The 15,591-nt window shown below is 38.9% G+C and overlaps 1 long non-coding RNA gene across 3 annotated transcripts in view; it reads left to right on the forward strand.

Annotated features, from left to right (window-relative positions):
* Positions 1 to 15,591, forward strand: part of LOC135321170 (uncharacterized) — a 248,317-nt gene that overhangs the window by 55,430 nt on the left and 177,296 nt on the right. For all 3 annotated transcript variants that reach the window (XR_010380723.1, XR_010380724.1, XR_010380722.1), the window contains exon 2: positions 2,810 to 2,936. This is a non-coding gene — a long non-coding RNA (uncharacterized LOC135321170). The remainder of the gene's footprint in view (positions 1 to 2,809; positions 2,937 to 15,591) is intronic.

Below are 15,591 nucleotides of genomic sequence, written 5' to 3' on the forward strand. Positions count from 1 at the left end.
AATCAAGATGCTCTGCAAAGCCCCAGGACACAAAAATAGCAGCATTTCCACAGCACTGTAAACGTTATCTAATCAGATAGCTTTCCTAAGACCAGTTTAGACAATGGCAGTGTGGAGGTAATTTTGGTACACGGACAGAGTATAGGATTAGGAGTTTTTATGGAGAGAAACATGAACGTTACAAAGGAGTCTGGAGACCAGAAGCAGTGACCAAACTTCGCTGCTTGGAAATGTTGCTCATCGCTGCTGGCCTTGCTCACTCTCCTTCTAGACGCTTAGACATGAAACTCTTTTCAAGTCAGTTCTCACACTTTCTTCTCTTTCTAGTACCCTCTCCTACCCAGCTCTCCCACAGCCTTGGCTCTCACAGAAATAATAATAGTGATGACACCAAATCAACTAACGTTTATATAGCACGTTACATCGTATAAATGATTTCATATTTATCATCTCACTTAATATTTATATCAGTGTTCGTTCAACTAATGGTAAATGATCACTGGCTAATTTTCACAGTGAATACAACAGACCTAGTGAACTCAGTGTTATAATCCTCCTTTAATCATGAGGAAATTGTGCTTAGGAAGTTTAAGAAACTTTCCTAAGAAGGAACAGCTTTTATTTAAATCCAGGATTCAATTCTAGGACTGCTTATTTTAAGTATCATTTTTTTTTATGGTACCTTGAATATTGACCTAAAGAGTCAGCGAGTCTGAGTGTCTGTGATCTGGATCCTTAGTGCTCTATAAAAGAATTTGTTTCTGATGTACTTTTAAGCCCTAAAGTTAGTTTGAATCTTATGTTTGTGAATATCATGTCCTTGATTCATTTTCATATAAATATCTTATGCTGATAAACACTGAAGGATTTCTTTGGTTCAGACATCCTATCTTGCTACCTAAAATCCAAGGGGATTCTCTAGTATTTACAGACAAAAATAGTAAATCCTCCACCAAACAGCATGCCTTAATTTCTTATTCATTAGATTCATTATTTTTAAATATACTACATGTGAATTTCATTAGAGTAGGGTTTTGTTTTGTGTGTTTTGTTCAGAGCTATATTCCCAGTATCTAGAATAATGATCCATAGTACACGTTCAACACATTTTTGTTGAATCAGTGAAAGCACTTTGCTTTTTGTTGGTATGGAGATAAAAGTGAATGTAAAGTGCTTTGTATACATCATTCATTCGACAAGTTAAGCATTGGCCAGGCACTGCACTAGGAACTGAGAATAAAAGATTATGTCCTGGTCAAATGATTTTATGTTGCTTTTAAATTGCAGGTGATGAAATCCAATACACTTGCTTAATCAACAAGAAACATGAAATGCATTGGCTCAGATAACTCGAAAGTTTGAGAGAAATGTGATTTCAGGCATTGCTTACCTGGGGGTTCATGTGCTATAAGAGGCTTCCTCTTTACTTCTGCCTTCTTTGTGTCAGCTTTTTTTTTTTTTTTTAAAGATAGCCTATCTTTAAGACAGCAGGAAAGGAAAGCAATATACCTGTGGCATACCTTTAGCTAGTTGTTGCCGACTATTTCTAGAGAGTTGTAATAGAGATGAGAAGTGATTGTGACCTGAACTAGGATAGTTTCAATGGGAATGATGAAAGTAAACTAATTTGAACAGTATTTAAAGACTAGAACTGATTGGTATAGAGGAAGAGGAAGAAGAAAGAGTTAAGATGACTCCCTTTTTTGACCAGGGAAACCAGTGAATGGTAGTGCCATTAACTGAGACCAGGAACACTGAAGATGGAACAAATATTTTGAAGAAGATAAGTTTAGTTTTGCATATATTGAGTTTGAAACTCCAATATGAATTTTAAAAGAAATGGACATTCTGATCTGAAAACTAGGAAAGAAATTGGGGTTGGAGACATATAGTTGGAGGCCATCAACATGAAGATGGTAATTGATGCCATGGAAATAGATGAGATTACATAGGAAAGATTAGAAGAATGAGAACAGAAAAAGTCTGTTTTGATACAGAACTTTGAGGAATGCTTACAAAGAAGGGATGAATAAAGTAGGAGTCCACAAATGATACTGAGGAAAAATAACCAGAAACTTAGAATGTAGTGTCATCAAAGTCAGGGGAGAAGGTGTTGAGGACAGCATTACCAATGTATCAAATGTGGCTGAGAACATAAGAAATGTAAGGACTAAAATATATTGGAAATTGAGGTGGAGGGCTTGTGAAGAGCACTTCAATGGTGGTGGAAACCAGACTGCAGTGTGTAGAGGTGTAGTTAGAACTGAAAATACAAGTAGCAAACTTCCCATATATTTTTCTGTCAAGAGAGGCAAAAAGTAAGATATGACTTAAGCAGGATATGGGATTGAGGAGGGACTTTTGTTTTTAATTGGGAGAGAGTGAAAAATATTTGAGCACTGATGGAAAGGAGCCAGTAAGAAGAGAGAAGTTGGAGACACAAGAAAGAGGAAATAACAGAGCAAGGCTGAACAGGTGAGACAGTAAGAAGGTGAGAAGAACTGGGTCCAGAGCATAAGCAGAAGGATTTGTCATTGATAGGAAGGGCAATACCTTTTTCCCTTCAAGAAGAAGCAAGGAAGAAAAGGATGCGAGCAAATACAGGAGGGATTATTTCAGCCTGGTGATTGCAGATTGAAGGACTTTATTATTAAAGTAACTATATGTCCTGGTTTGTCTGGGAAAATCTTGGTTGATACCTGCGGTCCTGGTGTAATTATGGGAGTATCCCCCTTATTCTCAAAATTGTCTCAGCCTGGATGAGAAATTATATAGTCATCTTACTTAGGATGGCTCCTTTTTTTCTTAGTGGCATTGGCGGTGGGATGCAGACACAGGATTGAGGAGAATGGGAAGGTATGAAATAGTAGCTGTGGAGCGTGGGAAAGCAGACTGACCAGAGCAAAAGAGGCTGGAAGACGGTACTGCAGGCTCAGGTGAGTTGGGATTTTGATTTTCTAGAATTACCACTGTATATCCGTCACCAGACAATAACCCTCGCAGACCTGTACCAACATGACTATTTATAGGTGAGAAAGCTGACTCAGAGAGGTCATATCACTTGCTCAAGGTCACAATAATAGAAGGTAAAGCTTGGATTCAAACCCAAGTCCTTTTGATTCCAAAATCAGTACACGAAACTACTACCTTGTACCGTCATGAAACCTTTCGGCATTTTAGGTGGTGCTAAGCACTTCCTGTGCTCTTGACTGCCATGCTGTGCTGTGTGATCTTTCCTCATTTAAAATATGGAGTTGTTATTGCTTTGATTATGCACATGTATGTGGGTTATATTCCAAGTCTGTAAATTACACTTTTGGAAAATACTCCTTTCACACTATGTGTAAGTTTGGAAACAAAGCTAGGAGAGCGAAGACCTTTGGTTATGGTTTATTGCTGTGTGCTCTCAGCTGAAGTGTCACAACACACTGGTTTGGACCACTGGCTGTGAGGAAAGATCACTAGCAATATGCTACTAATAACAATCATTACAGGGCAGTCTGCATGTGATTTACTTGGAAAAAAAAAAGGAATTAAAGGATAGTCTAAGTCATCTTTTATGTGTATGTTGGGCACGGGGAAGTCATGACCTCTGTGATTCCATTTTCTTCTTCTTACCTTTTCATTATGGTGGGTTGGGAAGCACATTCCACTTTCCAGACTGCTCTGTATATGCAGGGCAGGAGGGCGATGGAAGAGGTGGGGAGTGATCTGGATCCTTTGAGTGGGACTTCAGAGCTTTCACTGGCACTTTGTGTTGCTAAAGATGAATTCCCTATCATGTTTGAGATAGAAGGAGTTTTGGTTTTTGGAGTAAATACTTGCACAAACCTTTGATTAGGCAAAGGTAAAATAAAATCCTATTCTGGGCTGCTGGATTTGGAATGAAAGAAATCCACCTGCTCCACAAAGCAATGTAAATGACTGTGTTTTCTGTGATCACTACAGCATTTCTAAGAGATTATTATGTGGTTAACTGCTTTGATTTCTCCTGAGGAGCTAGAACAAAGGTGGAGTTTTTGCAGTGGGAAGAGTGAATGGGTCCTAGGAAGTTGGTTGAGAGCTGACGAATGACTGATGGATTTTAGGAATAGGATTTCCTCCTATTTTGCACTGTAATTAACTGTTTTCATAAACTTTTCACTTAGTCAACAGACCTTAACTGAGTACATACTATGTGCCAGGCACTATTCCAGGTGTTTAAGGTACAAGAGTGACAAAACAGACAAAGATTCCTGACTGGGGATAGTTTATATCATAGCAGAATTCCTTCAGTGAAGTCTTTTGAAGAATAAAGCCTTGGGTCAGCTGTGTTTCGGAGAAAGGAAAGTGGTGTCTAGTTTTGAATGAGGTGAAGCAGAGACAACTTCATTAGCATGGGGAGATGGCTGGGGTGGAGAAAAATGATGGGGAAGACTGGCATAGCCACAGCCAGCAGGATGTAAGCTCCCCTTGTGAATTCTCAGCACTAGTGAAGGGGCCTGGATTTTGTGTAGCCACACATAATGGAGACCCAGATGGTAATTATTTAGGTATTGAAAGAAGGGAGAGTCCAGGAAGTAAGTGGGCTTCTATGTGATACCTATAATAACATGAATTTAATTCTTAAACTGTCAACTGTATTACCTGGAGTGGGAGAAAAAGAGGTGGCATCAGAAATACTATACACAGAATTGAGCTGGAATCTCATTTACGTCCATTGCATTAATGAATGTCATTATCTGTCATGAATGTCCACTGTGGAAGAAAGGTTGAGAATCACTGGTGCATCTGTTCACCAGGAATACATGTACTAACATGGAGCAAAAGTGACTCGTCAATACGGCTTACTAAAAGCAGCATAGACATCCTCTACCTAATAGAATCCTAGATTACATTTTTCATGAGCTATTTCCAGACAGAGATGTTTTCATTTTCAACCCAAAGATATTGTCCATATAAATATTTCCTCCACTCACCCTTTAAGGTCATAGTTATATGATTAATGAAATGATTGTTCTTGAAGAACACAAATTATGTAAGAATAATTTTGGCTATTATGATATTTTTCTATTCATTATTCTATTTTCTTTCCAGAGTTTTTCTCCACTAATGAAATTATGTTCATTTTATTCCAGGTACATCAATGAATAATGCCTTTTTGTGTTCTCTGATTACATTTATCATGTTAAGATGCACTTCCAAATTCAGTTTAGGCTTATATTTTACATTATATTATGGCACTCGTTTGGTTTCCTAATCATACAGAACACCAAATGGACTTTCAATTCAACTTCATGCTTAGGAAGTTATTGACCTAAAACAGTTATTGAACTTCTGGGTAGTATTAATGAGATATAGAGAACTTACAAGAACAAAATAAAAACATTTCAACTTCCAGCTATATATAAATAAGTTTTCTTTGTCCTGTATGTGAAACCTTTCCTTAGCTTCAGCTTTGTCTTAAACATCTCAATATCCTTTAAAATTCCACATCAGATCCTTAAAATTCATCAGTTAGTAAAGCCTGTTATGCTAGGTACAATATTGCCCACTCCCAGCCCAAAGATGTCCGTATTCTAATCCCCAGAACCTGTGAATATGTTGAGTTACATAGCAAAGTGGAATTAAGATTGCTAATCAGCTGGATTTAAAATAGATTATCCTAACTTATCTGGGTGGTCCCAATAAGATCACAAACATCCTTAAAAATGGAAGAAGGAAGCAGAAGAAGAGTTAAAGGGAAATGCAATTACAGACGGAAGGCACAGGGAGATACCATGTGGCTGGCCTTGAAGATGTAGGAAGAGGACCATGAGCCAAGGAATGTGGGTGACCCCTAAAGGCTGGAAAGGGCAAGGAAAAGAATTCTCCTCCAGAGCTTCCAGAAAGGAAGCAGTGCTGCCAACACCTTGATAGCAGCTTCTGACCTCCACGATGGTGAGATTACCCATTGTGTCATCTTAAGCCACTAAGTTTGTGCTAATTTGTTAGAGCAGCAATGTAAGTATATCTGCTATTTGCGAGATTGTAATATTCATATTTTGGATGTCTCATCTTTCTCATTGTACCCTTTCTGCTTCTTTAATGATATGAGAGGTGTAGATAAGCCTGAGTAAATCCATTTGGGAGAACTGACATCTTTACTACATCGAGTCTTCCAATTAATGAACATGGTATGTCTCTCCATTTTTCTTTTTAAGGTCTTCTTTGCTTTCTTTAATAGGCATTTGTAGTTTCAGCATATAGAGCTGTATCCCTTTTGTTAGACTTATACCTAGTGTTTCACTGTTTTATTTATTATAAATCATATTTTTAAAAATTGCTTTCTAATTGTTCATTTCTAGTATATAGAAATATGATTAGTATTTGTCTGTTGACTCCGTATACTGCAGTTTTGATAAAGTCAGTTATTAGTACTAGGTACTTTGTTTTTTTCCTTTTGATACATTACTAGAGATTTTCTATATGGATAATCATATCATCTATAAATATAAGAAGTTTTATCTCTTCCTTTCCAATCTGCTTACATTCTATTTCTTTTTCTTATTTTGATGCATTGGCTAGGACTTCCAGTATGATAATGAATAGGAGTGGTGAGAGTCATGTATTTGTCTTGTCCCCATTCTAGGGAAAATATTCAATCATTTACAGTTAAAAATAATGTTAGTTGTATTACACGGAGGAAGTTGCCTTCTCATCCTAATTTGCTGAGAGGTTTTTTTTTAAAATCATGAATATGTATTGAATTTTGTCAAATGCTTTTTTTTTTCATCAAATGATTTAATTTTGTGAGTCTCTTTTTCTATAGACTGTTAATATGGTGGATTACATTGGTTGAATTTCGAATATTGAATCAGCCTTGTACTCTTTGGATAAATTCCACTTGGTTGTGGTATATTATTCTTTATATAGATTGCTGCATTCAATTTGCTACTGTTTTATTGAGGATTTTTGCACCTGTGTTCATGAGGATTATTGATTTGTAGTTTTCTTTTGTTGCGTTGTCTTCGTCTGGTTTTGGTACGGGAGGAATGCTGACCTCAAAAACAGAAAGTGTTCCTTGATCTTCTCATTTTTGGAAGAGATTGTGTAGAATTTGTGTTATTCTTTCAATGTTTTGGTAAAGTTCACCAGTGAAACAACCTGAGCCTAGGGATTTCTTGTTTGGAATGTTTATATCCATTAATTTAATTTCCTTAATGCTTATGATACTATTCCAGTTTCCTGTTTCACCTTGGATACATTTAGTTTGTGGCTTCTGAGCAGTCTATTTCATCTGTGTTGACAAATTTATGTACGTAGACCTCTGCATAGTATCCCCTAGTTTTCCTTTCAGTGTCTGCACAGTCTGTCGTGACATTCCCTATTTCGTTCCTATTTTCAAACTCTTTGCAGTCCTGTTTGCATCTGACCTGTGTGTGTATTATTCACTGGCAAGTCTGAGACCTGAACAATGTTCTAATTCTCAGCTTAGTTCTCAGAGTCTTTCCTGTGCTGACTAGGGTCAGATCCATGCATGTACAGCTTGGGGGTGAGACCAGGAGTCACAGCCAAGTTCATAGGATTGCTTTCCTGTGCTCCTTCCTCTCTGTGATTTCCCTATCACTTCCCAGTTCCCCGAGACACCGCTTTTCAGTCCTGCTGCCAGAAAGCTGGAATTTGATTTACTCTGGCAGGCAATTTTCTTTTATTTTTTCAAAATTTATTTTTATTGAACTATAGTTGATTTACAATGTTGTGTTAGTTTCAGTGACTCAGTTATACATATACATATATATCCTTTTTCAGATTATTTTCCATTATAGGTTGAAACATTGAATATAGTTCTCTGTACTATACAGTAGGTCCTTATTGTCAATCTGTTTTATATTTAGTAGTGTAAATGTGTTAATCCCAAACTCTTAATTTATCCCCTCAACCTCTTTCCCCTTTGGTAACAATAGTTTGTTATCTATGTCTGTGAGTCTATTTCCAGTTTGTAAATAAGTTCATTTGTATCTTTTTTTAATTTTAAGATTCCACATATAAGTGATATCTCTGCCAGGCAATTTTCATGACTCCACTAGTGTTTGTGGGTTGGCGGTCGAAAGACAGAGAGAGAAAAACAGTGAGGGCTCAACCCACTCTCTTAGGACTTAGGACCATAGATCTTCCAAGTGGGGAGGAAGTTCCCCTTCTTTCATAGTTTTAGGCAACCCCTGACCCACTCCTCAGCCCTAAACTGAAGAGTTTTTCCTGGAACTATTTTGTCTTCACTGAGGCTTACTTGCGGATTTCAGGCTGCTTGGAGTTCAGGCCAGGGGATACCGTGGTAGAGAAAGGTAAATGCGCTGCTGTTTCATTGAAGCTCCAGTCTTGTCCTTTCTCCTAATACACCTGCTCCGAGATGTCAGATAGCTGCCCCGCACAATCTGTCTAGGTTTTTAGCTAAATTCAGTGCAAGAGACAGGATAGAATGTGTTTATTCTTACTCCAAACTGGAACCAAACAGAACGTTTTTATTAGATTGGAGGGTAATGCACTTTGAACTGATGAACCTTTGCGATTGGACGCTAGTTCCCTGTTGCAATGGTGATGATAATGAGGGAGTTCTATGAAGATCAAAGTCAAACAGCTTCTTCATAGCTCCACTCAGGGCTGCCTCAGCTCCCAAACTCATTATCCTCTGTACCCTGCTCCCTGCCCCGCCCCACCATGGGCCTCCTTGAAGGCCACAAATTAAAGGATTGGAGTCCTTTTCAACTCAGGGACACCACTTACCATATGCCTTAGTGTTATAGGGGTGCCAGCTGAGCATCAGAGAATTCCATCCTCATTGCCCGATTTTTCCAGTCATTGATGGTTTCGGTTGTCACATTTGCTAATTTTGTCATCGTTTTCATGTGACATGTGTAGTAAACTTAAAGACCATTGTATGTAAGATTTCTTGGATAAAGTATGAGGATCCTTATATTTCTATAGCTTCACCTTAAGCTATTAAAAAAATTTTAGGCTACTAGTTAACCGATTCAGGAGAATATTGAAACGGTGAGAGTTCACGCTGCTCTAAAGCACACAGAAAGATGATTACATGTAATTTGCTGGAATCCTCCTGTGTTTATGTCACCAGTAAATCTCCTGTAAGCAGTTTAGTTGTTCACACACTGAAAAGTATGTGGATTAGGGAAAGTAAAAGACTGTGTGGGAATTTATAAAGATCAGCAACGTTGGCTGGCCCTATTGAATCCAATTTTCTCTTCTTCATGATCAGCTTAGAATCAGAATATTATTGCTGAGATGGACTATTATTGCTGAAATAAGACCGTTAGTTTAAGCTATGGGAAAAGAAGAACACAATTAAATGGTGTGCTCCAGGTTACATAACTGGTAGATGCCAAGGCCAGGTGGGGTATAAGGTACAGGTCTTCTGACTTCCAGCCTGTTGTACCGTGTTTATGAAGCAATTCTGAAGTATTAGTGGGGATGGTGTTCAGGGTGGTGCCAGGGGCCACCAGCTGTGATAGGCATGCAGGGAGTTTATATCCTTTTGAAGCCTATATCCTGGCTTTGGTTCTTGATTAGGGTGGTTGAATTCTTCTCTGTGCTTGTGGATGCATTCAGCTTACAGGTCAGGAGAGGGCTAAAGGTCAGGGTGTTCGTGACTCTGCACTCTGGTCACTCACCAGGACACTGTCACAAGCTTTTGCTTTTGGTATATACTCAGTTGTCTTGTCCACGATCACAGTAATGAAGGCAAACATTCACGAGGTCATCTGGGGTGCCAAGCAGCAGGTAATAAACAGGTGAGCCAGGCTCAGTCTCTGGCCTCGGGGGGCTCTGTGAGTGTGTCTGCATCTGCGGGGCTTTTCCTGAGCTAAACAAATATAATTGGAGGCCAGCCTTTTTTCCTCTTCCTCTTTTCTTCTATTTTGTATTTAGTATTCTTTCTAAATGTGAGAAAAACATTTAAGAACGATTTAATCTTGCTTGCCCTTTTGAAGGCCCTAGGGTGTCTCTGGTGAATCCAGAACCAGTGCTGTAAGCAGATAGATTCTTAATACTGCCTCATTAAAGGGGTGAGCACAGTTTTTTCTGGTTTCTTCAACACCCCAGCAGCCTCACATCTTGGAGTGCTCCTAAGTCTGTGTTCCTGTCCTCTTCCCCGCTAGTATCTGAAGGGTGCTCAGTGTTTCTAGACCCAGCGTTCTCATCACCTGCTCTGATGCTGAGTGGCTGGGCTCTGTCCTCTGTGGCATTTGCCCTGGGCTGGGCCCTGTTCTCTGGCTCATTGCTCCTTGCTCCTTGTCAGCACTGATATCTTGGCTGGACTCACCCAGTTACACAGAACGAGTTATCAGCATACACCTATATGACTGCTAAATAAATCATATGCCAACTACTGAATTATTTAAAAAAAAAAGAAAGAAAAACAGACACTTGTTGCAGTACAGTTTTCTTTGGAAAAAGAAGTAGAGTGGGTAAAGCTCATGGTAGCGACTATAGCTAGCTTTTGTTCTTTGAAGTTTAATTCTGCTAGGTCATAACATCTAATATTTTCAAAGTGATGATAGCTAATGAGGTCAAAGAGGCATGATGGCTTCCAGGGATTTTGTTTCCTGGACTTGATGCCTTTGGCTTCTTTCATATTTTATGTCTTCAAGGATTTAAACAAATACTTAAGAGAACTTGTCACACAATATGTAACACAGTATTTTTATTTAGAAGTAATATAACTGATGATTGTGGTACATAGTCGTCAGAGCCAGTTCAGTGAAGCACCGGATACACTGGCTTCTGCAATCTAGGTTAGGTGTCTTTCAGAATTGCTATGCTTCATAGTGCTTTGCTAAGATTGGAAGCCCAACAGGTTTACCTGGAGGCCTTCATTCCTCAAGGGGGAATCCAAGAGACCACAGGCTCTACATCTAGAACACAGGGCCCTCTGAGGGCTCTTTCAAGGAGTTTTAGTGAGGATCGATTAAGGCAAATCACTTAGACTTCTTCAGGACTTCCAGATCCAAGGCCTAGAACTTTCTGTAGCAACTTAGAGTAAAGGGGAGTTCGTGAGGTATTTCTGGACCCATGTGCTGATCTGTGGAGACTCGGAACCCATAAATGAGAGTCAGCTTAAAGTCACTGGCTTATACCTTCAAATATCAGGAGAGAGGGGTGGTAGCAATATTGGTCTGAGGGAGTCCAAATGCCATGGAACAAAATTATAATTTAAAAAACAATAACTCATAAATAATTTTTAAAATGGCTACCATTTATTAACTGTCTTACTTGTCACATGTATTTACTCATTACATACCTCTTGGACATACTATTATTTTCTCCCTCTTACAGACAAGCAGACAAAAATATTGTTAATTGCCCAAGGTCTCATGGATGGAAAATGGAATTTTAATTTGTGCCAAATGCAAACCGTTTAAATGGCTCTGGGTAGAAATAAAGGGCATTGCTAAGAATGATCTTGTCCTTGCTATAGTAACAATGTTCAATCACAGTTTTAGATCTGGAAGGCGCCCTTTGATTTTATGGTGGGCAATCAGAAGCCCCACAAGGCTCATTTGCTCAAGATCATACAAGTCATAAATGGCAGAGCTGAGGGTAAAACTCATGTCTTTTGATGACCAAGAAAAAGTTCTTCCATTAACTTTTTTTTTCATTAAAAAAATGTTATTTTATTGAGCTATAGTCAGTTTACAACGTTGTGTCAATTTCCAGTGTAGAACACAATTTTTCAGTTATACATGAACATATATATTTATTTATTGTTGCATTTACTGTTGCATTCTTTTTCACCGTGAGCTACCACAAGATCTTGTGTATATTTCCATTAAGTTTTTGATATTAGAATTCAGAATGTTATGAAAGTGGAATTGTCTGCTGGCAATCATACAGTAACCAGGAATCTGCTACCATCTAGTGGGTCAACTGAGTAATGAATCTTTCCAAAAACCTTCAGATACTTGGCAAAGAGCAGCATCAAACACATACACAGGATACTTTTGTCAGAGAATGCGGGTGAATAAGGAACTGTAGAGGTTGTCTGGTCTACATTTTACAGGTAGAAAATGCCTTTCTGACCAAACCACAAACAATCTCTTTTATCACAACTTTGGGTGTAGCTTTAGAGAGTTTTCTCTTCCTTAACTGCCAGGCCCAGTGGGCAGAGGCAGTGATGCCCAAGTTGAGTGCACGGGGTCTGAGGCACATTACCCAGCCTTGAACCCCAGCTCCACCACCGTTTATTAATGGGTAACTTTCAGCCAGTCACTTCATCTCCTGATGCGTCAGTTTTCTGATTTATAAAACTGGTATCATTATTGAAGCTATCTCATAGAGGTGTGTGTGTGTGTGTGTGTGTGTGTGTGTGTGTGTGTGTGTGTGTGAGTGAATATGAAATAGTGCAGTTAAAGTGTTTTGAACAATGCCTGCCACATAGTAAACAATAATTTTCAGCTATTAAGATAAAAATTTTTGATGGGCTCTAGTTAGAGATCTTGAAGTGATCTAAGTCTGGGCTTAGCTCAGTGGGATCACGGATCAGGTAACATTTCTCTGAACCAATCTCCATTCTAGCCATTTAGAACTAACTCTGTTCCTTGGAAAATAGTTCTTCAGTGTCTTGTACAGTGCGGGGTTTTCTGTGTCGAGCCTGACTCTGTACTCTGTGGGGGCTGTGCTCCCACAGCAGGACCCAAATTAGCCTGATGCTGGGGGCGGGGGCACTTATCCCTTTTCTTCCTCAACAATTCTTACAGTTGGTTGGTATCATGAGAGTGAGTGACAGTGTAGGCTACTCTTCAGCAGCATGCAGATGATGCTGAGTTCTGGCCTCATCCTTTACTAACTGGTCCCTGGGCAGGAAACTACAGGCGCAGCTGGTCCTGGAGAGTGATGTCTTAATGGCAGGTTGGGCCCATGCCAGGAGGACATGGGCAGTGGAGCCCTGGATGACTTACACTGGGGAATTCCTTGGGATACGACACAATATCCTCCTCATCTTCCTCAGCTATCATCACAGACCGTGGGAGAGGTCTTGGAAAAAGCCACAGTGTGGACCTGAATGATGCCGCATGTGTGGGAGTGATAAAGTCCTAGCATAGCATTTCAAGATTGCAGACCTCATTTCCACCTCTCAGTTGGAATGTTTTTCCTTTCTGTTGGATCTCAAGTGCAGAAGGTTAGTTAATGATGTTAATCATACTCTTCAGTTAATGCATGTTATCATCTTTGGTTCATGTAAGGCCCAGCTCTTGTTTAATTTATCCCCATTCCTCATGCCTCACTTCCCTCTTCCTGTAAGTAACCATTCTATGTGCTTCCTCTATATATCTTCATTGTACCCATTCTGGTAAATATAAAATTTTGTTTTGAATGTATGCATTTTTAATTTATGTAGATGGTAATGTGTAAAAAAAAATCACTGTATTTCTTGTATAATTTTGTCAGCACTGTGATTTTAAGATCCAGACATGTTGCTATGTGCACATCTGATGTTTTTAACATCTGTGTAATATTCCATGGTGTTTATCCCTTGTGTTCTACCTGTTTATTCTTCTAGGCTAGGGCTGGACATCCAGTGTTTGTCTGACTCTGTTTCCACAAACACATCCTCCTACATGTTCTTTTATGCACCCACATGAGATCAATCTATCTATCTGTCTATCTGTCTACCTATCTATCTCCTGATGCAGAATGTGGGGAAAGAGTTTGTACCTATATGTAAGTGACTAAGGGCCTCTTAGAACTCATACAGCAGGCTGCACTCCAACCAGCAGTGTACTGAGGGTTCCTTTATCTCCAAATCTCCAATACTGGCATTATCCAACTTTCCAAGTGTATTCAGCCTCCTAGAGGTAAAGTGATATCTCACTAATGTTTTAATTAGCATTTCTCTGATAATAAATGAGTTTGATGATCTCTTTATATGCTTGAAAGCCTTTGGGGCTTCCTCACCTATAAGCTGCACTTTTTATTAATAGGCTTAATTTTTCAGAAGAGGTTTAGATTTAAAGAAAAACTGAGCAGATAGTACAGAGAGTTCCCATATCCTTTCCCTCATCCCCACACAGTTTCCCCCAGTAACATCTTACATTAATATGATACATTTGTTACAATCAATGAACCTCAGGTTTTGCCTAATATACTTTTACTGGTCCAGGATCCATTAAGGGCACCACATTACACTCGGTGTTCCTGTCCCCTTAGGCTCCCCTTGGTTGTGATAGTTTCTCAGACTTTTCTTGTTTTTGATGACTTTTTGAGGAGTACTGGTCCAGGTATTTTGTGGAATGTCCCTCTATTAGAATTTGTCCAATGCTTTTCTTATTAATAATCTAAGTTTATGGATTTTTAGGAGGAATACACCACAGGTGAAGTTTTATTTTCATTCCATTACATCAAGGGTTCACACTACCGACATGATTTATTACTGTTGATGTTGACTTTGATCAACTGGCTGGAGAGGGTTTTTCAGGCTTTTCCACTGTAAAGCTTCTTTTTCTTCCCCTTTCCCATACTATACTTTCTGGAAGGAAGTCACTATGCAAAGCCCACACTTCAGTAGTGCAGAGTCATGTTCTCCACCCTTTAGGGAGGAATATCTATATAATTTATTTGAAATGCTTTTGCAGGAGAGTTTTATCTCCTCTCTAATTTGTTAATTTATGCAATCATTTATTTATATTAATATAGGCTAATTTGTGTACATTGATTTTATACTTTGGGTTATAATCCAATACTACTATACCTGTTTTATTCCAGATTTGACCACTGGGACATGTTTACATTGGCTCCTGTGTTCCTTTGTCTTACCCCATCTTTGTGTTTTTTTCCTTTTTCCTTTTTTTTTTTTTTTTTTTTTTAGCAGTTCCTTTCTTCACGGCACTACAAGATTCTCTAGGTTCATTCTGAATATTCCCTCCCCTAGTCCTAGAATAGCCATTTCTCCAAGAATTCCTAGATCCTGTAATTGAAGAATCATATTAGAAACCAAGATCTGGGTGCTAGGTGTGTTCATTGCTCCTGGGTTATTGGGTTTTTTTTGGACTGTCTCAGCTGACAGAGCAAACAAATGTATGTGTGTATACTAACCCCTGTATTTACACACATCAATAGATATTTCCATGTGTAACCATCTGACCTATATCTACCTTAAATTAAACATGAGTTCCTACTGATATCTCCAGCTCTAATCCACTTCAGCCTCCTCCCGTCACTTATCTGTAAACTTCTGCTCCAGCAGTAAGAAGCGTGTCTCCCACTGACCTCCACCCACTTACCTAACTGCTCACTTCCAGGATATGTGTATAGCAGTATCGGAATGGTTAACCTGTATTCCCATGGGAAATAACTTTATCAACGGGAGCACAGTGCTTATGTGCAGTTCCTTTTGTCTTTAGTCCTACAGACTTCGTTTATTTCTAAAGTTGACATCTTTTCTCCCTACCCCTTCAGTGAAGTTGCATCATGCATTTGTAGTATAGTTAGATTCTTGTGTCACAGCCTGCATCCTTTCCTGGGACCCTCGACTTCCTAAGTGATGATTTTAGAATTGCAGAATTAAGGTTCACTATTTGTGTTATACATTTTTATGGGTTTTGAAAAATGTATAATGTCATT

Source organism: Camelus dromedarius, chromosome 1, assembly GCF_036321535.1.
Source record: "Camelus dromedarius isolate mCamDro1 chromosome 1, mCamDro1.pat, whole genome shotgun sequence".
NCBI classification, from domain to species: Eukaryota; Metazoa; Chordata; class Mammalia; order Artiodactyla; family Camelidae; genus Camelus; species Camelus dromedarius.